This window comes from Panthera leo, chromosome C2 (assembly GCF_018350215.1).
Source record: "Panthera leo isolate Ple1 chromosome C2, P.leo_Ple1_pat1.1, whole genome shotgun sequence".
In the NCBI taxonomy this organism is placed as follows: Eukaryota; Metazoa; Chordata; class Mammalia; order Carnivora; family Felidae; genus Panthera; species Panthera leo.
In genome coordinates, this window is record NC_056687.1 from 80,517,936 (window position 1) to 80,545,541 (window position 27,606).

General features: G+C 48.5%; 1 protein-coding gene across 5 annotated transcripts in view; it reads right to left on the reverse strand.

The window, feature by feature from the left end:
• The window catches only part of ST6GAL1 (ST6 beta-galactoside alpha-2,6-sialyltransferase 1), a 119,191-nt gene that overhangs the window by 76,144 nt on the left and 15,441 nt on the right, over window positions 1-27,606 (reverse strand). For 3 of the 5 annotated variants that reach the window (XM_042955017.1, XM_042955012.1, XM_042955013.1), the window contains exon 2: window positions 14,606-14,736. The exons of 1 other annotated variant lie outside the window; for it this stretch is intronic. The gene's annotated coding sequence lies outside the window, so the exon portion shown is untranslated. Of the gene's footprint in view, window positions 1-11,217; window positions 12,346-14,605; window positions 14,737-27,606 lie in introns of those variants that run through there. One more of the 5 variants, XM_042955011.1, reaches the window with a different exon arrangement.

The following is a 27,606-nucleotide window of genomic DNA, read 5'->3' on the forward strand; positions in this document are numbered from 1 at the left end:
CACTGAAGGGGATTAAGAGTACACTTGTCATGATGAGCACCAGGTAACGTACGGAATTGTTAATTCACTATATTGTACACACGAAACTAATATAACACTGTTAACGATACCAAAAGTAAAATTTTTAAAAAGGGAAAAATAAAAAATTAAATAAATACATAAAAATAGCCACCCTAGTAGTTTTACTCAGTGCTACACAAGTCGCAGTTCAAGTGTCTGAGGGACCAGGATCTGAACTCAGATCTTACTATCTTTAAAGCCTACGTGCCTACACCCAGCAGTAGGGGGAGGCGGAATTAAACAGGCAGGGGCACAAAAGGACCTGCATATCCAGGTCTGGCTCCAAATTCTTGCCTGGCCCCAGCTCATATTTCAGCCTCAGCAGCGGCCGGCCGGCAGGAGCTCTGGCCAGCAAGATGCCCCCAGTATCACAGTAAGGAAAGAAAAGTTTGCCTCGTACTTCCTGCTGCCCCGGCTTCTACTCCTCTTCTGAGTACCACCCCGTCCCCTTCCTTTTGGGACCACCCAGAATCTGCACTCTTTCTCCAGGTCTGCACCCAGCCTTAAGGAGCTCCCCTCTTGGGAGGCAGGCTGGGTGGAGAGTTTGAGAGGCTGGCCTGGGGACCAGGGCACGCTGTGCCTCACTCTACAATTTCGAAGCTTTTGCAACGTTACTTCACCCCTGTGCCACCCCCTCTCGGCTGCAGGGCTCGCCTGCAGTAATGTCCTTGGCACAGTACCTGGCTCAATTAATCAATAGCACCACAGACTCGGCCTATCACCTCTCAAGGTCCTTGGACCTTGTACTTAATTAAAGTGGAGTCCACCTATGACTCACACATTAGCAAATAATTCATTCATCAGCCCCCATTCATTTTGTTCAAGTACAGGTGATACAGAAATAAACAGGGTCCAGCCCCTGCCCCTGAGGCCTCGGAGGAAGAGAAAGACCCATAAGATGATGGGTGTAAGCGCATGTAAGGCATTCAGAACTAAAGGCTGGGGTGCCACCAACTCCACTAGAGGAAGTCAGGAATGGTAATGTTCCTCCTGGGCTCTGAAGGATGAATAGGAGTTTACCAGGCAGAAAAAGGCATATCCAGAGAGAATGGTAGTCCAAAGGCTTAGCTATGAAAGAAGGCCCATAGTAGTCACAGAATGGTGAGAAGCTATGAGGGGTGAGGGTATGAGAGCTGCAGTGATGGAAATGGGGTTCAGAATTATCTGCTCCAGACAGAAGTGTTTCTCGTCCCAATTTACCCAAGAAACTGGGACTGGCAGAGGTTTTCTAAGCAAGCAAGTGACATTATTATTTTCTCTAAGCTCAGTGTTGAGTTCCTGACACCAAAAAGGGGCTCTGATGGGGCAGGAGAGGTGAAGAGAAGCCATTTCAGTTGATAGAGGAGAAGGTGCCAGAGACTACCTTTCCTCACCCCTGGTCTGACCTGCAGCCCCACCAACCACCAACCTGGCAGATCCTCAACTTGAGTCAAGTCCCCACCGGAATAAGAAGCTCCAGAAATGGGATATCCGTGTTCACAGAGTGATGGCAAGAGAGGAAGGTGAGAGCCACAGCTGGCACCGGCTGCAGAGGTAACCTACAGGCGAGTCGGGAAAATGTCCTTTTGTGTCTGGTGGCTCACGGCATCCCGAAAGGAGGAGGACAGACCTCGGGTACTTCGCTGTTCTCTCCGAGGCTACTTTCTCATCCATTAAATGGAGATAAACCCCACATCAAAAACTCATTCTAAGGGTCTGTTTGTTTCTAGTGGCTAAGGGTCCATTTGTTTAATCTTGTGGAGGAGGGAGACGTCAGACTAAAAGACCTCAAATATAATGGGGCCCCTGGGGCACATGGGTGGCTCCGTTGGTTGAGCGTCCGACTCTTGATTTCGGCTCAGGCCATGATCCCAGGGTTGTGGGATGAAGCCCTGAGTCGGGTTCCACACAGAGCGTGGAGCCTGCTTAAGATTCTTTCTCTCCCTTTCCACCTCCGCTCCCCTTCCCCACTCGTGTGCACTCTCTGTCTCTAAAACAAAGAAAATAAAATTGTCAGATACGATGGGCTCCACTAAAGCACAGGATGGAATCAGCCCCCCCGAGACACATGCTGGGCTGTGGTCGATTCCTAGGAGAGGAATCTGATCAGTCCCTTCCAAGTTGCTTTCTGCCCTGCTGGGCTGTTTGCAGTTTCTGTCAGATCGGATCACATTTCCCACCTGAGCCAGGGGGCCCAGGAGAGCTGTGGGCCTTGCAGCCGGGAGTCTCAGAGGGCTCACATGACAGGCTGGCAGGGCGCAGCTGTTCCTGGCAAGGGCATCAATAATACAGGCCTTTTTCCGCAAACTCTGGCAAACAGTCTAACTTGACAAGTGAAAACATTGTGTCCAAATTCTCACTGGGGCTGAGGGCAGCAGAGGCCAAAATAACTCGCCTTTATCAGGGCTAAATCACCAAGTGAATCAGAGCTCTGCTGGGCTGGGGTGGCAGCCGGAGGAAGCTGCTGGTGATAAGTGCCAAGAAACGTAGGGGGAACGGTGGAGGAGGGAGCAGCAGGCAAGGTCCTTGCAGAGAACAAAATGCCTGTATTGCGTGAGTGCCTGTCCATGGAATGTTGCAGAAACCCAGGGGCACCCAGAAAGGAACCCGTGTGACTTGTTGGCTGGGGAGTGAACTGGGCCATGGATTTCATCTCAGCAACAGCCAAAAATCACTGCGACCACCACAGGCAGCCCAGAGACGACTGCAACAGGAGGCCTTACGAAGAGCGGGCCAACCGCCCTTCGTGAGCAGAGGGACTAGTGGGGTAGCGTTCAGCAGGATTTTGTCTCCTTTATGCTGTATCAGCACCAAAAACAGGGCCTGGCATCAGCGCACTCCGTATGAATGACTGAAGAAAGGCGTGGTGTGGACAAAGAACACGGGCTTTGGGCACAGGAGCACCGTCAGTAACTGAAAATTTAAGCAAGCCACTTGTTCTCTCTGAGCCTCGGTCTCCTCATCGGGTAAATGGGATAATGCGCTTGGAAAGATGCCTATAAGAATTAAAATAATGAATGTAAAAGCCCCTAAAATGATGCCTGGTAGGTAGCAGGCACTCAATAAACGGACTTCTCAGAATTAGACCGCAGTCTTCAAATACTTGGAGACCTGCAGTATCAGCTGTTTCCAATCCTTGGGGGGGGGGGTGGCGGGGGGAGATTAGAAGAGATAATAAAAAGAATATAAAACAACAGAAGATGATGAATCAAAGGGAAGTACAGGGAGACCTCTAAGGTCACGCTGCCTGGGTGGCCTTGGTAAGTCAAATTTTCCGTGGGTCTCAGGACTCCCTATGGTTAGATGGGGATTGGGGTTGATCGGTATTCTTCAAACCATGCTCCAGGAAACACAGAGTCCGTGGAGACCCTGAGGGGCTGTCTTGGGGTAAGGAGGTGGGAGACAGTGGGCCCTAACACAGCTTCAGGAAGCTCCCCACTGAAGGCTTCCTTCTGAAGAAACTTCCACAGTCTGCCCTGAGTCCTTTAAAAGTCAGTGCTTTGGGGGTTCCTGGGTGGCTCAGTTGGTTAAGCGTCCAGCTCTTGGCGTTGGCTCAGGTCATGATCTCACAATTCGTGGGATCGGGGCCCCTCTTCTGGCTCTGTGCTGGCAGTGTGGAGCCTGCTTGAGAGTCTCTCTCTCTCTGCCCCTGCCCACCCTCCCCCGACTCTCTCTCTCTCTCTAAGTGAACTTAAAAAAAAAAAATTAAAAGTCAGTGCTTTGTCCAAAGTCACCAGGGTCCTCCCAAAGACCAGTTCTCTCCAGGAACCTAGTCCAGCACTAGAGGAAGGCGAGGAAGGCACCTGGAGTGCAAAATCTCAGGGGCATGTGAGTCCGGGGTTGGCATCTGAGCATGAGTGCCTCTTTAAATCTTGCACCTGAAGCATCTGGCTTGCCTGGCTACTACCAGACCTAAGTCCCCAGCCCTTCTTCAGCTCCCCTGTTCGGCATTGGGCATTTCCCACTCTGGAAATCTCTCACCACTACCTTCCATGGCACTGCCTTCCGTGGTAGCGTTTTGCTTTCTGGCTCCCCTCCTTCCTCCTGGGCAAGAAGAGTGGAATAGAGGACTGGAGGGGAGGAGAGCATGGCAGGCGAGGGGAGGGCACGCTGTGGGGAGGGGCCGGTGAAGCTGGTATTGAACACGCGGAGCGTGAGGGATTGGCCGAAGTGCATGAGGCAGGTCTGGACCCCAGGAGAAGAAGCTGGAACAGGGAGATTTTCTCCCCGCACTTGAGAGAATCTTCTCTCGCATCCACTTCTTCCTGCCTCACCCTACTGGCGCAGCTAAAGTCAGGTCCACATCACCTAATATCAGGGCCCTCGCAGTAGCCTCCCAAACCATGCCTGCCTCCCACCTCTCTCCACGTACAAGACTGTGCTCCACATCCGGCTCTGGACAATTACGCCCCTCCTTAGAGACAAAATGGCGTCTTCCAGGTTTGCTCCACTAGGTCCAAATTCCTCACCCCCACCTCACCCGCAAGCCTCTGAGCCACACCCCACCACATGCAAATGTGCCCCTAAGCTGTAGGTGACCTAAGGCACCACTACTCCCTGAATTCCTCCAAGCCCCCTGCTCTGACTGCTCCTGCGTTCTTCCCCCAGCGCATCCTCACCGCGCACCCTGATCCCACCTATGGAATCTTTGCACTGTGAACAGCACACCCACTCTCCTCTCTTCCCAGATCCTGCATCCAGGCCTGTCAAAGTCTAGAGCCGTATGCAGATGTTGGAGAGTACGCTTCCCTCTCTCTGCTCGGCCAGTATTTTCAGTACGTCACTATTGCACAAGCAAGGCCCTTGCCTTGTCCTCAGCAAAGAGCTACAGGGTGAAAGCAAGCACCTTGCCCTGTAACCGCCATGAGACCCACACCTGCAGACAGGAGACACTGAACAGTGAAGCTTCAGTGGGAACATTGTGAGCCACAGAGAAACTGCCCTCTCCACAGTTTCTCTCTTTATTCCCCTTTGCACCTAGCCCAGCTGTGGCTCCAGCGGGCACTCCATAAATGCTAATTGAATTCATTAATTAGATCCTCCTGCTGGGAGAACGGAACTAGCCCCAGAATGATTATGGAACATTTCCATAAAAAATAATTTTCTTGGGGCGCCTGCGTGGCTCAGTCGGTTGAATGTCTGACTTCGGTTCAGGTCATGATCTCACAGTTTGTGAGTTCAAGCCTCACATCGGGCTCTGTGCTGACAGCTCAGAGCCTGGAGCCTGCTCCAGATTCTGTCTCCCTCTCTCTCTGCTCCTCCCCTGTTCACACTCTGTCTCTCTCTCAAAAATAAATAAAGATTAAAAAAACATTTAAAAAAATAATTTTCTTGGGGCGCCTGGGTGGCTCAGTCAGTTGGGCATCCGACTTCGGCTCAGGTCATATTCTCATGGCACACGGGTTCGAGCCCTGCATCGGGCTCTGTGCTGACAGCTCAGAGCCTGGAGCCTGCTTCGCATTCTGGGTCTCCCTCGCTCTCTCTCTGCCCCTGCCCCACTTGTGCTCTGTCTCTCAAAAATAAATACACATTAAAAATAATAATAATTTTCTTGCCTTTTCCATGTAAAGATGAATGACCCCTCCAATGATGAACATGTTCTAAAACTGGATGGTTGCACAACTCGGTACATTTACTAGAAGTCATCGAATTTACACTTAAAGGAAGTTAATTTCATGGAACATAAATTACACCTCAGTAAAAGTGTTTTTAAAATATCTGTGTGATGATCAAAACCACTGCGTTCAGATAAGTAATAAGCTGAGTAATGAGCACACTTAAAAACAAACAACAACAAAAACATAACCAGGCCCTCCCTGTAAGGTGTGGCTCTGAGCTCAGCCTTGGCCCCCATGGGCCAGCAGCAGCTGTCAGTGGTTGGGTCCGGGGAACCTCCCAGGACAGTGTGGCTGGTTGGGGTGGGGAGAACACCAGGGCGGCCAGGCATCAGGTCAGCCTACAGTCAGGACAAGTGAACTGATCCTACAGAACATTCCACATGGGCCTCTTCGGTGGATCAAGGCTAAAGAATCAGACCCAGGTCAGAAGCAGCGCCCTGAGGAAGTGTCCTCTGGCCTCAGACCGTGGCTCACTTACACGGCACCACTGAACTTCCTCCAGAGCAATTCCACAATCTACGATGTCACGCTCAGTTGTGTTATTATCTAATTAATATCTGTCTCTCTCTGTAGACCTTACGCTACGTGAGGTCAAGGATGTGGCTCTTGTGCTCACAGGGCCTATTACAGAAGCAGGCACATGGTAGAGGGTCATTAAAAAGTTGCTTGAGTGCTAAGTAAGTGAATGGACACTCTTCACTGATGGAATCAGGACAAGGTACACACACGCCCACACACACACACACCCATTTTCTTTCAGCACAGCCCTGCCATTCAGCTGGATGGTTGGAAAGGGCCCCACAAAGAGGAGAGAGAACCAACGTGCTCTAGGGCAATTCACTACACCTGCCCCCACTGAGCCTCACAACGATCTAGATACTAGATATCGTCAATGCCCTATTGATAGCAGAAACTGGGGTTTTGCAATCAAAACCCAGATCTGTCAGGCCAGAAAGCCCCAGCTCTTTCCCAGTCATCTCTGAGGAGGGAGTGGGGGCAGGCAAGCTCAAGGTTATGACTGCACAGGCAGGTGGTTGAGAGTCTGAGGACCAGTGAGGACGGGTGCTTTCCCCAGGGTCAGGGCCTCCCACATCCTCCCCCGCCAGCGTCTGCCCACAGTGTGTGTAAGCCAGTCCTGAGTGCACAGCAGGCTCGTAGAACAGAATCATGTCTCCACAAGACTGTGGCTCCGAGCCTGAGCCTCACTCACACCTGGACAGCAGCCTATGGCCAGTGCAGGCCTCCAAGAAACTCTCCTTTCTGCCTAGGAAAGCACTTCCCCCGCTATTCCATTTCCCACCGCAGCATCACAAAGTGCTGACGCCCCAGAAACACCCACAGCATGCCCCCCACCTCCCAAATGCTCCCAAAGGCACGGCCTGAGGCCCACAGTTTCACACAGTAAGGTGTGCATCACACAAGGTGCCGCCCACCCTTACTCCCAGAAAGCAGAGCGCGAAGACTAGAAGGACGGACTTGTGCACTGTACGTTCACGAACTATAACTGAAATAAACATTTGAAAACAAGAAGACTTGGGTGTCAGGCCATCTGGGTTCAAGTCCCAACTGAGTCACCACTTACTAGCTATGAGACCTCCCATGCCTTCGTTTCCTCATGTGTCAAATGCGGTATTAACAGCACCAAACTCTTAGGGTTGTTGGGATGAATGAGGTAATGCATAGAAAGCACTTAGTACCTGGTACATAATAAATGCTATAGGATTGTTAGCTACCATTATTATTTTTCCCAGCATAGTAACGCTGCCTGTCCGTCTAGAAGTGAAAGAACAACATCAGGAGATGCTGAGCACAGGGAAGGCCTGAGGCCATGCAAGATTCCCTTGGCATTTCAGACCTCCAAACACTGAGAAAATAGCCATCCTGGCCTAACTCCAGACGCTTCTTTATCTCAGCTGCCAGTAAGTACAGATGTTGGCATACCGGCACCAGGGAGGGACAGGGTGGAGAGAGAGAGCTTACCCCACAGCACAGTAAAAAAATCAACACTTACAGGCTGTTTGCTCATCTGCGGAAGGGGGCGGGGGGAACCTCCCTGGAAAAATATGCAGCTCTAGAAAATACCACTTTCCTGGAGCCACCCAGAATAATGAAGAAGGATCTCCGATAACTGGCTAACTAGGTCAAAGGACAAAGAAGTCAGGCTTCGGGGCAACTCCAGAAATGTGGGAGGGGGCTTGTCAGCACTAGGTCCTCTTGCTTCTCACAATTAAAGTTTATTTATTTATTTTGAAGGGAGTGGCAGAGAGAGAGAGACAGAGAGAGAGACAGAGAGAGAGAGAATCCCAAGCAGGCACCATGCTGTCAGCACAAAGCCCAGTAAGGGCTCCATCTCATGAACCATGAGATCATGACCTAGGTGGAAATCAAGAGTCCCAAGCTTAACCGACTGAGCCACCCAGGCGCCCCTCCTTCCTACATTTAAAAAGTATAGCCTGGGGTCTAAATTCACACAGCCAGACCTAAGGAGCAGAAAGGGTAAGAGACATACAACTAGCCATCAGAGAAATGCAAATTAAGACCATAAGGAGACACCGTCCCCTATCTATCAGAAGAGCTAAAATAAAAATATGACCCTACCAAACACCAACAAGGAGGTGGAGAAAGTGGATCTCTCCTACACTGCTGGTGGGAATGTTAAATGGTACAGTCACAGTTTGGCAGTTTCTTAAATAAATAAATAAATAAAATACACTTACCATACAACTCAGCAATTGCACTGCTGGGCACTTATCCCAGAAAAACAAAAATTTATGCCTACACGAAAACCTACACAAAATTGTTCACAGCAGCTTTATTTGTAATAGTCAAAAACTGGAAACAACCAAAATGTCCTTCCAAAGGTCGATAGTGAAACTGGTACATCCATACCATGGAATACCAGTCAGAAAAAAAAAAAAAAAAAAAAAAAAAAAAGAGCAAATTACTGATACATTCAACTACCTGGATGGGCCTGAAATGTATTATGATGACTGAAAACAAGCCAGTCTCAGAAGTTTGCATACTGTCCATCTCTGTTTACAGAACATTCTCAGAATGACAAAATTATAGAGAGGAAGCACAGAGGGGAGGGGGCCAAGGCAGTGGGACAGTGAAAGGGTGGCATGAGGGAGATCTTTCTGGTGAGAGAACAGCCCATCTCTTGATCGAAAGAGCGGCTCTGCTAATCCACCCATGCGAGAAAATGACACACATTGTCCCAATCTCACATTCCTGGTTTTGATATCGTGCTATAATCATGTAAGATGAAGCCACTGGAATAAACTAAATGAAGGATGCACTGGACCTCTCTGTACTATCTTTGCAACTCCTAGTGAATCTACAATTGTTTCAAAACAAAACATTAAAAAAAAAAAAAAAATAGAAGCGCGCAGGCCATAAGCCCCGGCAACTGGGAGTCTAGCCCACATCCTTCTCCAAAATCCCAGTCGTCCAATCAAATTACTTACAATTTTGCATGCAGCATGACATTCAATACGGCCATGCCTTTGCATGTACAAACTTCCACCCAGACTGCCCTCCCTCCACCTAGCTAACTTTTAATTTCCTTTACAAACCAATTCACATACATTCACCTTCTAGAAGCTTCCCTGACTTCCTGTCCTAAGATTGCTCATCTTCCTTTGCACTTCCCTGTACGGACTCAACTGAATTGTAATTATTAGTTTACATGTCATAGTCTCTCACGACATGCAAGCTTGGGAATTGGAAAAGACATTTCCAAACATCTCCAATAAAGGATTTGTTTGTAGAGCAGACAAAGGGCTCGATTCAATCGTAAGAAGACAAAGAAACAAATTCTATTTTTTTTTAAGTGAACAAAAGATTCTGCACAGACATTGCACCAAAGGAAACAGGCAGATGGCAAATAAGCACACGAAAAGATGATCAGCACCATTGATCTTTAAGGAAATGCGAATAAAATGACAAGATATCACCGCAAACCTAGCAGGATAGCTAAAATTAAAAAGGCTGCCCATACCAAGTGTTGGCAAGGAAATGGAGCACCTTGCCGAAGATAGTACAGCGAGGGTCCAGTGCCTCCTTCATTTAGTTTATTCCAGGTATTCTCAGGTAGTGCTGGGGGGGGGGGGCAATGTAAAATGGCACTGCCACTCTAGGAAACAATTTGGCAGCTTCTTAAAAGGTTCAACATACACCCACCATGTGGCCCAGCCATCGCACTCTTAGGTACTGATGCAAGAAAAAGAATCCAGAGGTCCCCACGACATTTTTTCACAAATGCTTACAGGGGCTTTATTTTAATGGCCCCAAATTGGCAACAACCCAAATGTCTGTTAATGGATAAAAGGATAAACAGACAGTGGTCTTTCCGTACAGCAGGACACTATTCGGCAATAAAGGCATGAACCACTTCCGCACACGACGCGGACGAATGTCAAAATGATTAAGGAGGGCACTGACTGTGATGAGCACCGGGTGGCGTATGGAGGTCAGGAATCACTATATTCTACACCTGAAACTAACATTACACTGTATGTTTACTAACTGGAGTTGAGATAAAAACTTAAAACAAATTAAAACTTAAAAGCGATCATGCTGAGTGTAAGAAGAACACATGCTGTATGATGCTATTTACTTAAAGTTCTAGAAAACGCAGGCGAATCTGCAGTGATAGAATGCAGATTAGGGGCTGCGTGGGGCTGGGAGGCAGGACAGAGAGAGGGGGAAAAGGGAAGGATAAGGTGAAGGAGGAAACTTTGAGTGCTAATGATTATGCTCATTAACTTGACTGTGCAGAGAATTTCATGAGTGTAAACATGTGTCAAAACTCATCAAGTTGTGCAGTTTATTTTTTTTTAATTTTTTTTTTTTATGTTTTATTTATTTTTGAGAGAGAGACAGAGCATGAACGGGGGAGGGTCAGAGAGAGAGGGAGACACAGAATCTGAAACAGACTCCAGGCTCTGAGCTGTCAGCACAGAGCCCGATGCAGGGCTCGAACTCACGGACTGCGAGATCATGACCTGAGCCGAAGTCGGTCGCCCAACCGACTGAGCCACCCAGGCGCCCCCAAGTTGTGCAGTTTAAATAAGTGCACGTTGTTGTTAGGATTCAATAGAGCTGCAGGGAGAAAATCACAGGTACCATTTAACAGGCATCTGCTTTGTGGGAAGAGCAGGACATAAATAATTATTAATCTTCACTCGTTTTACAGATGAGGAAACTGAGTCAGAAAGGCCAGGTAGTCGTGCAGCTATGGTCAAGCGAGGTTTACACCCAGTTCAAATGGCCTCAAAGCTGGGGCACTTTTCTCTGTATGGTGAGGTGTTCCGACAGTGGGGGAGCTTCCAGCAAGAAGCCAGAAATGATACACCTCGGCCTCAACAAGACCTCTAGGAAGGTTGACAACAGAGGAGGATGAAGAGCTGGCATCACAGAGATGCCAGGGGATCTTTGACATCATGGAGAGGACACCCTCTGCCTTCTGGGTGGCCACTGCCACAAATTCCTCCACTAGCCAAACCCCGCCCATCACAGGTTTGGGGCCAGACAAGCCAAGGCAGGAAATGGGCTGTACCTGCCTCTGGGAACATTCTTCTCCGTGCAGCCAGAGTGGTTTGGTGTGAGAGACCCTGGCCAGACATTCAGCACAGACTCCAGCTCCACCTGTGTCACCGACAAGGCTCTTCCCCTTTCTGGGCCTCCGTTTCCTCAAATGGAAGATGTGAAGGCCCACCGACCAGCTTTCCAAGGACCTCTTTCAGCCCTGACTCGTGTTCTGAGCGCCCTGCTGAAGTGAGTTTTTCCTGCCTCTGGAACTGATCAGGTGCCACAAAGGAAAAAGATTCTTGATTATCTACAGAACTATACACGCCACGCCTCCCTCAACCCCAGCCCCACAAAGACGCCTGTCCCACTCAGCAGTGCCTTCCCAGATCTCCCCCTCTGGCCACTCTGCCTCCTCCCCTCAGCGCTACCCTTCTGCAGGAATCTTCCCAAGACTCTGGCCCACCATTTGCTGCTTTGCTCCGCAGTTAGCAGGGGGAGCACCGAAGACTCAATTTTGGGGGGGTCTGGGAGCCCTGGGACACGCAGACCCTTGAGACAATTTCTCCCTTTAGAATTCTTGGAAATGGTGTATGGCTGTGGGCTAACAGACGTCGGGTACCGTGTCGATGTAGGAGGGCTCCTCCCCTGGTGCCTTGCCATACCAGTGCGCTCAAGGCCCAGCCAGGATCTCCCGACCGAACGGGCCATAAGATGTGGCTAGGCACCCAATCGGCTTTAGGTAACTACCTATGACACTGAAGTAAATCCCTCTTGCCAGAGGAATAATCACTTACCCAAACATGGAGGAAAACCGAGCACATCCACCTCAGTATGTTCGCCTGGCAAAAGCGCATGGAGCCCAGAGGCTGAGAGGGCCTCTGCTTCCAAATGACTCAGAGACCTGGGGCCACCACATAAGTGAGGGGACGAGGCTAAAGAATTCTATGGATGCTCCCAGCTCTGATGCTATCTTGCTGTAGAATGAAGAGTCCTTGGTATCTGAAAGGAACAGTGTGGCCTTTTGTCAAGCCCCAAGCACGCAGCTGCAGCTGCTCACATAGCCTCAGAGATGGAATGATGTACCCCGAGGGAAGGGACCCTGCCTGTTGGAACCTCATCAGCATCATCCAGAAACGCCCTCTCCTGGAGGCGAGCACTTGCTGTGAAAAGCATCCGCTAGAGCTGTGGAGTCAAAGCAGGCTGAGTTTACATCTCTGTTGCCTGTGGGCTGTGAAATCTTGGGCAAGTCTCTTTATCTCCACGAGAGACTCCATTTCCACGTCTGCCTCGTGGGAATGGAAAAACCTATTATCCTGTTAGGCCACTGCAGAACTAAATGAGATTCCACAGACAAGAGTACAAGCACAGTGCCTAGAGCCGTCACGGACCCTTTCCTGCCCTCCCTCGTACACACGGGTAAGCCCCCAGACTAGCATCTGCCCAGGTGGTTTCAGTGGAAAACCAAACCCTGATGAGGAAGGGGACTTAACTCCAAGCACACCAGAGAAGCCCCACATGCACGAAGGCTATGGCAGCAGACGCACGGGAAGGGGTCTGAGAAAGGTGGAAGCAGGGACGGCCCCTGAGACCATCCACCACGTCCCCTTAGCCATGGCACACAAGGGCTCAGTGATCAGGAGGCCTCCAGAGCCGTGCCCCATCCCACCAGCCTGGTTCCCCGCCTCCCCAGGAGGAGCATGTACCTTCCCATTGGCCACCCACCGCCAGTCACCAGCTGTGCGACCTGGCTTCTTAAACTGAGGGCTTCGGACCAAATGGCCTCTCCAGTCCTTCCCACCTTTCTAATTCTCTGAACTACGATTCTACAAAGTGAACTGGTGCCTAATTGATGCCCCACCTTCTCCCTATCCCCTTCCCCAGAATACACAGGGTGCGGGCAGGGAGTCAGGGAGCCCAAAGGTTCCAGGAAAGTAGAGGGAGAAGGGCAGAGGCTGGGGCTCCATTATGCTAATTTAATTAGCTCTAATCTGCCCACAGCAGGGCCTTGAAGAAAGAGGCTTTTGTTTCAATTTTACATTTGGCAGGAAGTGCTCCTCCTCCTCCTCCTCCCCCCTCATACCCTCCTGTAGAATTTAAGAGTCAAAAGCTCTAATTTCAGTCCTGGCTCTCACATGTAGCCGTGCTGGGCCTTCCTTTTCACACTTCTTTGACCGACTCCTTGATTTTTCCAGGAAGGAAATATGCCCCAGATGTCCATGAGTAAATGGAGAGTTTTTATCTCCCCTTACAAAAGGGTGTCAGTAATTCACAGATTTCCCAAGAAGCGAGAGCCAAGGCGTGGGGAAAGGCCAGCAGACTTCTCTCCACTGAGAAACCAAAGGTTTACCAATCACCTAAGCCCTCTCCCACGGGCAGGGAGCCTCACGACCGCCTCATGGGATGATTAGAACAGAAATCTCATCCGTTCATCCATTCTGCTAATGCTCATTGAGCAGTACTCTCCGCAGGAGAGGAAGGACAAGGAAGATGCACAGGACAGTGACTTGCTTCATGCCTCCCAGCCTGCGGGGGTAGAACGAGCAAGTAACCTGAATCTCCAAAACCAAAAAGCCCTGGTTTATAAAACTGGCTAACTTCGGCAGTGTAAACTTCCCCACCATGGCCAATCTCTAGCTGTCAACAGTTTTTAACAAGCAGTTTGCAAAACTCCTGAATATTTAAAAATCGGCTCTCTGAGAGTGCCCAAACTAGCAGCAAATTCTCCGGGCTCCTAATTAAGGGTTCTTTCGGCCTCACCTCTCTACTTCCGTGCAGGGGGCGGCAACATGCCGTGGGGACTGAAGGACTGAAGGAGTAACCTTAATGAAAATTATCTGAAGGACTGTCAGCAGGGGTAGGATTTCAGGCCTGCTTTATTCTCTTCCATGTCAGTATTTCTCCAGATGTCCTATGAGCACATATTACCTTTACAATCAGAACATATCTAGGTAATTAGTCATTTTTTAGTGAGCTTAGTGGAATGCTTTGTAATAACCTTCTCACATCATTTTGGTCATTCTGTCTCCCTTGGGTTTGAGACAGAAAGAAAGTATCCTAAGAGCTCAAGCTCCCTCGCAGAACAGAGCAGGTGCCCCCTAAGTTAAGTCATTCACGTGAATCCCATGCAGTCTTACCTGGAGGATAAATTCATCCCCTCTGGAGTTCAAATTTCACCAGCAACTGAGAAAAACACAACTCCCCGTTAAGATTCCAAAAGCCCTCCTCAGAAAAATCAAAGCCTCTATAGCCACCAAGTGACCTTGCCCCACAACGGGCTAAGGTAGAAGCAGGTGGTTTATACTAGAAACAACTGCTCCTTCTCCCTTGAGCTTTAGAGGGAGAGGTTTCCAGCACCTCCAAAGAGGAGACCTCGTTCTGCCCTCTCTGTCCCCAAGCTGGGATTCAAGGGGTCTTACCTCACTGCTGCGACAGAGGCTGGGCACCAGGGCGTGGGCACGCTCAAGGAGGCCAATTCATTTCAGCTGGGGCTCACTGCTTCTCTGTGGGCTGCTGGCCGCAGAGCTCTGCACAATTGGCTCTCCCTCACCTACAGAGGAAACACACACACACACACACACACACACACACACACACACGCACGCACACACGCACACACAGAAAAGTTGCCGACAAAGCACCAGAAGCGCATATGTTAACACATGCAGGAGGGCTAGCCCCCTTCCTCCTCCCACTCCTGGCCCTGGTCACTCGTGACACCTCAGAGCCCCTTCCAGAACTACAGCCCCACCTGAAACAGCCAGGCACCTCCAGGACCCAAACTCCCCATCTATTCACCCAGACCTACCCCTTCGGGGGCTGTGCAATTTCACTGAGCTCTAGATGAAGCAAAGCAAATTCTACCACAGTCACTTAATCCTGTGCTACTTGCTATTATTAGTAAGAAAAGCAAGAAAAAGAAAAGTACAGTTCTGGCCCCAAGTCTCATGTTTAGATAAGGCTTATGGATACCTGATTTCAATCAACGAACACATCCAACTTGCTCACAGTCTCCCTTTGACCCACAGTATGTTGTTTGGAATGTTACGAATGTGAATTCAATTCCCGATTTATTTTGAGAGCATTTTTAACGGAAACTAAATTTTCAGTCCATATATTATTGTAGCTGTCTGGGTGAACAGCATGTTTTTAAAGTAATTGTTTTTTTTCCCAGGATCAAAGAAAGTTATGTTTAATCTAGAAACTTCAGAAAATATAATTAAGTCAACAGAAGGAAAAAAATTACCTATTCCTCTCCACCCAAGATAACTACAGATAACACACTCTTCCTGGTTTTATTTGGTTATCCAGATCTTTCACAAAGCTGCAATAAAGCTAGGCATGACTTGGTTCTGTGTCATCAGCGTTCTCCTGCAGCCCCATTGTAACAGTGATATAACTTGCACCTATGTGGCTATAAATGTTACCCCACCCCCAAAGGCTGGCCATCTCCAATGTTTTTATGGTAATTACAAAGAGTGCTTAAAAGTAAATCTTTGGGGAAATCCAAGGTTATTTCCTTAAAGGCCCGGTCAAAGAGTTTCCAAATGTCTCATCTTGGAATGCTGCCTCCAGGACTTCTGTGCCATATAAGCCGCTCTCAGCCATGGAGAAGGGTGCCCATTCCTCCGCTGCTCCTTCCCCAGGGCCGCCTGGCCCCTCCCTCACCCACATCCTGGCTCACCACGGGTAACACTGGCAGTGGAAATGAGAGTGGAGTGCCAGCCGTGTGATTCTCACTTTTCATGTTCACATTCAGCTTAGCCCAAATAGAAGATAAGACCTACTGATTAAATGCACTCCCCTAATCAAGCCTGGGGAGGGGGTACCTGAGTGAGAACGGTAAGGAGCAAAAGGTGGGAAACCCCCTGAGGGACAGAGACGAGTGGTAACACACAAGCATGGTGTCCAGGGGGAAGAGACCCTGAGATGCCATGAGAAACAACAGTCATCCCCATGAGACTTCAGACACTGATAGGAAGTTTCATCATCAGATGAAAGTGAAGATGAAATGAGCCATTGAGGGGGTGGAAATGTCAAGGTCCCACAAAGGTTCAGGGCAGAGCAGAGCAAAGGACAAAGGCATCAGCTGACATGGAAAAAGAAAAAGTCACTTGCAGCAGTTGGGCACTTTGCTGCTGTCTGTAATTAATGCTGACAAAACAGCAGGAGCCAAAGTCTCCGTGGGGAGACTGGGTCAGGCTGGGACGAGATCTCTACCTGCAAACCGCAGCTGAGCTGGTGGCCACCTGGGAGCCTGCTGGTAATGAGCCTTCCCCAGGGAACAAAAGCAAGGTGCTCCCAGGGCTGGTGGACTCTGGGGCTGCTGACTCACCTGCCCTCTTCCCAGGAGGGAGGCCCCCCTCCCCATCTCTAGCTAGACTCCCTTACCCCGCCTTTTGCTCCAGGCCAAACCTTCACCAAGACAGGGATAGTTCACCCCATCATCTGTCCAAACAGACTTCCTGGATTTCTGTGGCCCTGTGACCTAGGCAAAGACCCTGAGAAGCCTAGTCTCGTGCCCCTTCCCAGCTGATCAGCACCCCCTGCCTCTCCACCCCATGTACCTGCACCCCAGTCACGGCAATCTGCCGACTGATGAGGGAATGTGGGGCTCCACTAATGCTACTGAAATCTTTTGTCAGATGGCTTGCAGACCTCCAGTACTATTCAAATGCTCAAGTCATTCTGCCAGGTCTTCCTGCTACCCAACCCACACTCACACCTGGGCAGTCTCCGGATGGACACAGGGTAGAACTTTGACTCAAAAGCAACTCACCCATAAGGGTGCTGGACCAATCAGTACTTTCAAAGTTGCAACGATGACCAAAGACTACAGTCAGCTCATGGTGGATCGTAGGGCTAGAAGAAGTGAATGCCATGCACAAGACCAAGTGATGGGGCTGTGGGGCCCTGCAGAAGGAGAGGAAGCTGGCCCACAAAGAGAGCAGGGCAGAGGCCCAGAGAGAGGCAGACAAGAAACTGTACAGGTCCAGAGAGAGCAGACGCTTGGTGACGTTCAAGAGACTGCAAAGCTCATCTATACTTCCTACTTTTTCTTCCTATAAGCATCCCCCGAATCCCCTCCATAAACCCCTGAAGAGCTAGGTTTAGATAGGCTCTGGGGTCCCAGCTGACTCCGGCTCACTGAAGTCTTTCAGGGCCATGACTGAGAGCAGAGGGGCTCTCCCAGCATCACCCAGTGCATGGCTTTGTAGTTGGGCTTTGGCCATCCATTGTGGCTACTCAAAGCCTTTTTTTTCCCCAACTTCCTTCCCAAGTTTACAACTAGGTTTCTGATAGATGAGGCAACTAGATGGGCCAGTCTTAGACTGCAAGTACAACTTGTTCTTAGCAGAAACATGAGAAATAAACAATTACAACAGTAATAACAAGAGCTTTTTCTATTTGAAGCCTTTTCTATTAAGTGGCTCATACTAACTCCTATCACCCTACCAGTGTGATCCATTCAGCTGGCCAGAGTCCCCATGTCCCTCGAGCCACCTGTATACGCCTGTGCTTCCTCACAGTGTTAATACATTGAATTCATGCCCCACTGTAATCTGTGTGTCTTCCGCTCCCTGCTCCCTGCTCAAATCCCACATGAATCACTGGCTTAATATCTAGATTTGGTTTCACTGCTTTTGTCCCTCGGCCTAACCAGCCAAAGTTTGCCTCCAAAACTTCCTCGTGCTAGAGGCCTCTTCTCTGCTCTATCGCTCCCTGCCCTCACTCCTGCCTGCGCTGTTCCCCGACCTTACAGCCCCTGGCAGCTCCTCAGCCAATGCCCTCGGTCAGCCCGGAAGCCTCAGAAGATGATTCTAAGGAAGAAAGCAGAGAAATGAGACGCTGCCTTGGCCTCGCTGACTCCCTTATGCCGCATGCAGGTGTTTCCTTTCAGACGTACGTGTGGCCGCTGACCACAGACCATAAACCAGGATTTAGAGAGCCCACCGAGAACCAAAGAAGTTCATAAAATGAGCCAAGAACATACATCTTAAGAATTTCATGGCCCAGCATCCTCCAGGCAAGGATCGTTACTAATGGGCTTGGTTCTGAGTCAGAGAATGGGTCAGCCTGTCCCAGGGGTAGGCCGGGCCCAAGTCCCTGGCTTAAATGCATGATCATCATAAGGCACACAGGAGCCCTGGAGTAAAAGATAACCCTGTGAACCCTCCATCCATTATTCCACATTATCTGGAAAGCGAGCGACCGAGCGACCGTTCCAATTGTTTGGATATGGAAGCTAAATTAGCTAAGAGCTTTGATTGATCCACACACATAAAACTTTCCAGGATCTGGGTCTCAACCCATTTGCTGAGTTCTGCGGTCAGATCAGAAGACACGGCACCCAAAACGCAAGAAGACTTTCTGCTAAAATCAGAAGACTTCCTGGTGTATTTCTGCCTTCTCCTTCCCTCCCGAGCTCTTGTTTCTTCTGGATGGTTCATCTGTGGGGCCCGGACCCGACATTATAGGGCTCCTGTACTAGACCAAGGGTTAACCACAATAGTCCTCTATTTTTTTTTTTTTATTTAAATGTTTTTAGCAACTGCTACGTGCCAAGCACTTAATATACTAATTTATTCATTTATTCCTCACACAACCCTGAGGCAAGGAGTGTTTTCTCCATTTTATTTTTTTTTTTAATGGTCTTATTTATTTTGGAGAGAGAGAAAGAGAGACAGAGGGTAAGTGGGGGAGGGGCAGAGAGAGAGGGAGACAGAGAAACCAAAGCAGGCTCCAGGCTCCGAGCTGTCAGCACAGAGCCCGACGCGGGGGCTTGAACCCGTGAGCCACAAAATCATGACCTGAACTGAAGTCGGATGCTCAACTGACGGAGTGCCCCAGATGCCCGTTTTCTCCATTTTCAGAGGAGGAAAAGGGCTGAAGGAACTAGGCCGGGCCCAAAGCTGGTAAGTGACCAAGACAGAATTCCACACGCCGGCCTGCCTCCCCAAGCTCTCTCATCAAAAGCTGAAATTAAACATGAGTTGAGCACTGAATACACGGGTTCTGACAAGAAAAGAAAATGCGTAAAGAATTCCTTTTCAAAGAATCAGAAAAAGGAAGGTCCTCTGCCACTGCCATGTGCAAAACACCCATTCATTCTTGTTGTTAACACGCCGACAGCAAACAATCCCTCAGTTCTGACCGTGCCTATTTGAGCTGCCGGTGTGGATATACATGGAGACGCTTGAGCCTATTTTAGTGTCAGAGCGATACCCATACATGATTTCAGGCCCTCCCCCAGCCCCCCAGCCCCGTAATCTTTGCCACCCAAACACTATGACTTTCAGCTCTTTTACCTAATTCTAGAGTGAGCTCAGTATATATCTAAATAGCATGCTTATATGGCATTTTCTGTCAATGCTAGATATTATTCATTACTTCCGACTACAAAAAATGAGAATTTAGCTTGCTTTTACCACCATCCCATGTACCTCGTCTACCTCTTCTAATACAGTTATACCATTTTTTATTAAGTCAACACTAGGAGATATATTATCATGGCCAGATAAATGACTGTTCACAGCCAGGCTCTGTGGTGTGTTATGATTCATTTCTTTCGTGTACATTCCTCAGCTGTCATTTCTGGAGGCCATTATTGTCTGTTTATTTGTTTAATCTTCTGTGTACCTATCACTAATTCAGTCCTCAACTTTCCAACTTCTTTGTTTTTTTTTTTCTTGATGCTCTCCCTTCTGGAATCTTCTGTCCTCCTACTCCAACTTGAACTGGTTGCTCTCTGAGCTTAAAGGAAGACTCCATTTCTCCTGTCTTAAATACCTCCTAATCTTGAAGGAACACATCTAGAGTAGCTTCCTCAGAAAGGATGTATGGGAGGTAAAAGAATTGAGTTTTCTCACATCTGAAATGCCATTATTCCTCCCTCACATTTGATTAATAATTTGCCTGACTATAAATGCTCAGTAGGATATAAATCCCTCTCAGAACCTTAAAGGTACAGCTCCATTCATTGCCTTCCAGCTTCTAGTGTTGCCGTAGAATCTATTTCTTATATGTATTCTTATTCTTATTTTTATTCTATTTCTTATTCTTATTTGTAAGATTTCTATTCTTATATGTAATTACTTTGGGATTTTTTTTTTGCTTGTGTCTTCAAGCTTTGCTTCTGGTTTATGTGGGGTTTTTTTTTTCCACAATGACGTGCTTTGATGCATGTCTTTTTTCATTCACAGCACTAGGCTCTCAAGCGAGTTTTTTCATCTAGAAGCCTATGTTCCTCAGGTCTCAGAGTTTTCCTTGTATTATTTCTTCCATAACTCTTTCTCTCTGTTGTCTCTATTCTCCTTTTTATGTCCTCCTATTCAGATGTTGAACTTCTCCGAATGATCCTTTCTTACTTTTCATTCCATAGCCCTTTTTAATTTTTTTTTTTTTTTTTTTTTTTTTTTTTTTTGGTTTCTAGCCTTTCTCCAAGATCTCTTCAACTTTGTATTCCAAATAGTCTACTGACTCATTGATTTCTGTCATACTTTTAATTTCCAAGAGTTCTTTGTTAGTCTCTGAATATTCCTTTTGTTGCACACCTGTCTTTATGTTATCACTGTGCTATCTTCACGGACACCAGTACTTAACGGTTTTGGTAAAATCGGCTTCTCTTCCTGCTCTGTCTCTATGTCTTGCGAGTTTCTTTTTATGTGGTCGTTGTTCGTCTCTTTTGGTTTCTGTGATTTAGGTTTTGAGCTTTTCTCAATGTCTGGTGATCCTCAGTGGTCTTTTTAAATTTACAAGTAAGACACTAAAGGGACCGGAAGCTCCACTTACATAGACAAAACTCTTACCACCGGAGGGCTGAGAGTAAGAACGCTAAATATCATTATCTATAGGTCTTTTCTCTTGGGCTGTTAAGTTTATGCAGAGAGGTCTTGTGACCAAGGAAAAGGAGGTCTACTCCTAGCCTGCCAGCACTGTGAGAACCAGCAACAACAAAAATGTTGGGGAGGGGTGGTCTCACTCTTCAGTAGGTAGACTTTTATTCATTCCCTCTGTTTCAGGAAGGCATCTCACGCATGCCCGACTCAGCTTGGCCTGCTGTGCCTGATCTTAATTAGGTCTTAAAACTGAGCTTGTTCTTGGAAAGATCCTTAAAAGAAATCTTAGTTACCAGGGAAAGAAAGAAAAAAACAACAACAAACTTGTTTTCCACAGAGTTTCCAAGGCCAGACATTTAGGAAAGCATTAACTATAGTTCACAATCACTTATCAGGAATCTTTGGAGGCCAGATAAGTGTTGGAATTCAGAATGCTTCATATTTTGGAAAAGTGCTGCATTCCCTAAACTATATACTGCGTAACACCCACAGCAAGGGCAGGGCAGCTCCTCATAATAATGCGGATTCATGTTTCTGCAGCAAAACAAATGAATGCTTATTCTAAGTAGGTTAAATAAAGATTTATGAATAGCCTCACATTAGTCCAGACAGGTTTCACCACCAAATGGGTTAAACTTGGTTTTCCCAGACGTTTGGATTTGGAAATTGCAGATAAGAGACTGTACGTGCATTTCCTATGCGCCTCCCACACCTCCAGTCACACATGGGGCATTTTCACAGGGATTTTGTCAGGCTGTGGGGCTGCCCTCTTGCAATGAGATATGAAAAAAATGAGGCAAGGTGGAATGTGGGGTGGGGGGAGGCCAGGTTCAACAGGGAGAGCATCTAAGGGCACAGTCACTTAGAAAGTGTGAGTCCCAGTTCTGTGCTAGCAAGCTCTGTTACTTTGAAAATGTTACTTAACCGCTCTGAGCCTCAATTTCCTCATCTATAAATTGTGGGTTATTCCAACTAATTTTGAAGTGGTGTTGTGAAGATGAAGTTAAATTCACCTAACACCTACATATTGTGCCCATTATTCCTGAGGCATTGCTCTGGGTCCTAGAAAAATAATTATGGACAAAAGAGACAAAGTCCCTGCCCTCGTAGAAACAACTTCCTAGTGAGAAGAGACATGGTAAATAAATCAGATGGCCATATGTGCCACTAAAGAACAGCAAGGCAGGATAAAGGGGAGGGAACCAGGGGGGAGGAGAGAGGAGGCTGGTATCAGATTAATTTATATACGGTGGTCAGAGTGGCCTTTCAAATAAGGTGACATCTAATTAGAAACCTGAAGGAAAAGAAGGGGAACTCAATGAACTTCAGTGTATGAAGGAAGGGTGTTCCAACTGAGCAGAAGAGCAGTGCAAAGGCTCTGAGGAAAAAAGGGGCTTTCTGTTTAAGGGACATGAAGCAAGACAGAATGGAGGGGCAGAAAATTATAGGAGCTGAAGTCTGTGAGGACCTGAGGACCAGATCATGCAGAACCCTGTTGACCCTTCTAAGAACTCTGGCTCTGAGTGAAACGAGAAGCCCTTGTTGGTTTCTGAGCAGAAAATGACATGATGCCTTTTAACATCATCACTCTAGTTGACGTTTGGAGGAGACCACAGGAGCAAAAATGTAAGAAGGAGGCCCAGTTGGGAAGCTCTTTTAATAATTAGAGGTTGATGGGGCGCCTGGGTGGCTCAGTCGGTGGAGCGTCCGACTTCGGCTCAGGTCATGATCTCACAGTTTGTGGGTTCAAGCCCCGCGTCGGGCTCTGTGCTGTCTGCTTGCTCAGAGCCTGGAGCCTGCTTCAGATTCTGTGTCTCCTTCTCTCTCTGCCCCTCCCCTGCTCACGCTTTGTCTCACTGTTTCTCAAAAATAAATAAAATGTAAAAAAAAAAAATTTTTTTTTTTTTTAAATTAGAGATTGATCGGTCTCAGACCAGGGTGAATTTAGTAGATCAAGCAAGGAGTTGGTTTCTTGATTTACTTTGCAAGGGCAGCTGATGTGGTTTGCTGATAGCCTGGATCCAGCATGAGAAAATCAGAATCAAGAGTGACTCCACAGTTTGAAACCCTAGCAACTGGAAGATGAAGCTGTCACCCCCTGAAGTGGGGATGGCTGCTTTGGAGGGAAAAGTTCAGTCTTGAACTTGTCATCATTGAGATGTCTATTAGACATCCCAGGAAATGTGGTGAATAGGTGACTGAAGACAGGAGTACAGTGTTTGGGGGTCAAGGTCTGAGATGGAGCTACAAAGAGGGTCGTTGACATATGGATGGTAGGAGAGCACCAGGGAGTAAGGAGACAGAGAAGAAGTCAAGTCCAAGGGCTGCTCCCTGACACGTTCCAAAGCGAACAAGTGAAGATGAGCTAACAAAAGAGACTGAGCAGAAGCCAGTGACAGAAGAGGGGAACCAAAGGGTGTGGTGTTCCAGAAGCCCAGAGAAAGTACTTTTTTAAGGGAAATGGAATAACCAACCATACCAAATGCTGCTGATAAATCAAGGTAAGGGCTGAGACTTGACCACTGGGATGGACAATGTGGAGGTCACTGGTGAACCTGACAGGTGTGGTTTTTGTGGAGTGATGGAGGCAAAACATGGATTTGACTGGGCTTACATCACGAGAGCAGAGGAACTACAGGGAGCAAGCGCAGATGATTCCTTCAAGGAACAAAAAAGGAGACAGCAGCGGGAGGAGTAGATGAGGTTAAGGGAAGAAGCACGTGTGCAATATGCACGTGAGTGGGTTTCAGTGGGAGGAACAACAGCCAGGGATAGACAGATGGGGCGGGCAGATGGGAATGGTCCAGCAGAAAGAGAGAAACATTGGGAAGAGAAGGGAATATTGCTGGAGTCATGTCCTTAATTAAGTAAAGGGAACAGGATGCAGCACACAAGTGGAGGGGTTGGTCTTATGTAGGAGCAGAAACAAGTCATTCTCCAAGGTAACGGGCAGAAAGAGGAATTTGGTGGTGGGAAGGTGTGAAAGTTCTCTGATTGCCATTAGTTTCTCAGGTAAGTGGAAACCAAGGTTCTGACTAAGAGTAAGGATGGGAGAAGAGGTGTTAAAGGTTTGAAGACAGAGAAAAAGCTGTGAACAGTCACCTAGAGAATCGCAGTGGTTCTCAGCCAAGGCTGCCCATTGGAATCAACAACAGAGCTTTTTAAAAAATTTTTTAATGTTTATTTATTTCTGAGACAGAGCACGAGTGGGGAAGGGGCAGAGAAAGAGAGGGAGACACAGAATCCGAAACAGATTCCAGGCTCTGAGCTGTCAGCACAGAGCCCGACACAGGGCTCGAACTCACACACTGTGAGATCATGACCTGAGCCGAAGTCGGTCGCTGAACCAACTGAGCCACCCAGGGACCCCAACCACAGAGCTTTTAAAAAGGATACTGATGCCCAGGTCATCTCCATAAAGACTTGGATTTCATTCTTTCTGGGTGGAATTACCCAAGAAAATAAAAGCAATACCTTTTATGATCTCCCCCAGGTAATGCTAACGGAAGCCAGAGTTGAGAATCACTGGACGAAGGGAACGGAGAAAGATGACCTGACAACGCCCAAGTCCACTGAAGGATCATGGTCACGAATGAGAGAGGGACCAGTCAGGAAGTGATCTGCTTCTCCAGTGTCACATTCAGCTGGGGGGGGAGGTGGGGGGCTCAGGCATGCTGGGGAGAATGAGCTGGAGTTAACAAGGGTTCCTGTTAAGTATCACATACCTGTAAAAGTACACGTGGGAAGAGTCCAGTGAATGAAAGCTGCTGTGTTTATTTTTATCACCAGCTAGGTGGCATATACTATCCTTGTAGCAAATATAATTTTCCTTTTATGTCATCCTATGATTCACCCAATTTGTATGTGTCACAGCGTTTTCAAGTCATTTGCAAAAAAACTAAAATCACAAACGTGAATCCTTAAATATTAAGGAGGTGTCCTGTGGTTCTTTTTTTGTCACATTTAGCACTACACGTGGGATCACTGGAATTCACAGGTCACCTCTCCCACCCAACCTCCCTGGGTTCCGATTTGATAACAGTTCTCTGCCAAAGTTTTGTGAAGCCCCCTCCAGTCCACACCCCCTCAGAGTCTGCATGTTAGGGGTTCCATATTTGCAATTCCCGTCTGGTGATCCGTCCTTCTCCCTCTGGGAAGGTCCCCCCTTGATCCTGGCCCTGAGTCTGGAGAGATCTCTGTAGCGATAAGTGCCATCTCAACACTCCCTCCCTGAGCCAAGCCTGGCTAGGTCCCCGTCCGTGTCCACCAACTGCTGGAAAAAGACTGCAGACTTCATCCTGAGCCTCAACTGTGTGCACTTGAATGCCAGCGGAAGGCAGAAGCCCTGTGAGCTCCCCTGCTCATCCCCCAGTGTCCCTTACTATCAGCTCCTGACCTCCCTTATCAATGGATACCATGCCAATTCTTGGTTGTGAACTTCCTTCTACTCCACCCTAAGTGCCCAGGCAAACCGCTCCCCGGGGGTCTCACCTCTTCTTCTCTGACCCCGCCCCTCCCTGTCTCTTGCTCCCGTTCATCTGTGCCCTGAATCCACATGCCCGCCTCTTCTCCTAGACAGAAGCTCCTCCAGGGAGAGGCTGGAACACACGTAGCCTCATATCCACAGTGCCTAGCAGAGTGTCAGGCCCGTCGGGTGGCCAATAACTGAAAATAACTATCACATTAAATAGCTACCAATTTTTTATCACTAATCGTATGCCAGCGCTAGGTTAAGCACTACACAGGACTCGCACCCATGCTACGAGGTAGCACTGATTAATACCCACTGCAGATAAGGGGTGCCTGGGTGGCTCAGCCGGTTGAGCGCCTGGCTTTGGCTCAGGTCATGATCTTGTGGTTTGTGAGTTCAAGCCCCGCATCAGGCTCTGTGCTGACAGCTCAGAGCCTGGAACCTGTTTTGAATTGTGTCTCTCTGCTCCTCCCCCGCTCGTGCGTGCTCTCTCTCTCTCTCTCTGTCTCTCTCTGTCTCTGTCTCTCTCTCTCTCTCTCAAAAATAAATAAACATTAAAAAAAATTTTTTTTAAATACCCACTGCAGATGAGAAACTGAGGGTCAGAGGGGCACCTGGGTGGCTCAGTCGGTTAAACTCAGGTCATGATCTCGCGGTCTGTGAGTTCGAGCCCCACATCGGATTCCGTGCTGACAGCTCGGAGCCTGGAGCCTGCTTCGGATTCTGTGTCTCCCTCTCTCTCTGCCCCTCTCCTGCTTGCACTGTCTCTCTCTCTCACTCTCTCTCTCAAAACAAAAAAAAATTTTTTTTAATTTAAAAACAAAACAAAACAAAACTGAGGGTCAGAGAAGTTGAGTTCTCAAGTTTGCGCAACGAAGATGTGGCACATCTGGAATTAAACCCGCGTCCATCTGCCTGCAAAACATGCGGGTTTTTTTTTTCTCCCCACAGTATGATAAGGGCTTTCTGAGAAAGGTGACACTGCAGATAGTAATGGGGAAGCCAGTGAGTTGCCTTCCAGCACGCCCCCATCCCCCCACCCCGGGGCATTACCTGGACTGTCTGGGAGACAAGGGTAGGACTCTCCCAAGTGCAGAAGCATGTCCCTGGGAGGTGCCTTTCATCTGTCTCCTGCCTACCTCATCTTTCCTCTCCTCTTGATTTATAAGCCAGAATAAAATGTTCATTGTCTAGAGCAAAAAAGGAACCGCCACAAGCCCTCTGGCAGGAAGCATCTTCTGGGGATTTATTCCCAACGCTGTCATTAACCACCCCCAGCTCAGGCCCGGGGCCAGCATCCTCCCGTTGACAAAGGCTGTGCGGACAGTCTGTTTGGATAAATGGAGGTCCAGCCCAGCTGCTTTTGTCAGAGCTCCCTCACTGCCTGCTCTCCCTCTCACCTGGGACAAACTCCCGGGACCCTGGTTCTCCATGGGATAAGAGAAGAGCGAGGTCCTAAACCTGACTCCCCCTCCCCACCATCAGGGCTCAGCTCCCACAGGTCAGCCCAGAGAACATTCCCTGTTTCATCTTGTGGCTTGTGTCTCACGTCTAAGGCCAGAAGTGAGGGGGCTTGTGTCTCACGTCTAAGGCCAGAAGTGAGTGGGGACCATCCAGTGGAGCAGAAGGGTCCACCAGAGCCCGGAGTGCTCCCCACCCCGGGCTCCTGAATCTCCCACTGTGCTCCACACTGTGACCTGACCTAGGGGGCACCTGCTCACGCTCACTGGTGGCTGAGCGCATCTGTATCCTGGTCTCGGAGGGCAGACGGTGAGCGTGGGGAGGGGCTGGGTGCTGGGCTGGGCCGGGGGCTGTGCCACGAAGCCAGTCAGCCTGCTGCCATCCAGGGGTCCACTGTCTAACCCAGCTAACTCCACAGAACACAGGACAGCATACGAGATGAAAGGTCTTCTCTTTCCTGTGGGTGCCAGCAGTCTGAGGGGCCCGTCCTGAGCTAATGCTGGACTCAAAGGCCTGTCTCGGCTCAGCAGAGAGACCAGTAGGAAAAGGAAGGAACTGGTTTCTTTAGCAGTAAGGAGCAGCTTAGCTCCCTCTAAAACCACCCATCACCCCCACACACAACACACAAGACGGGGCTTTCGGATGCCTG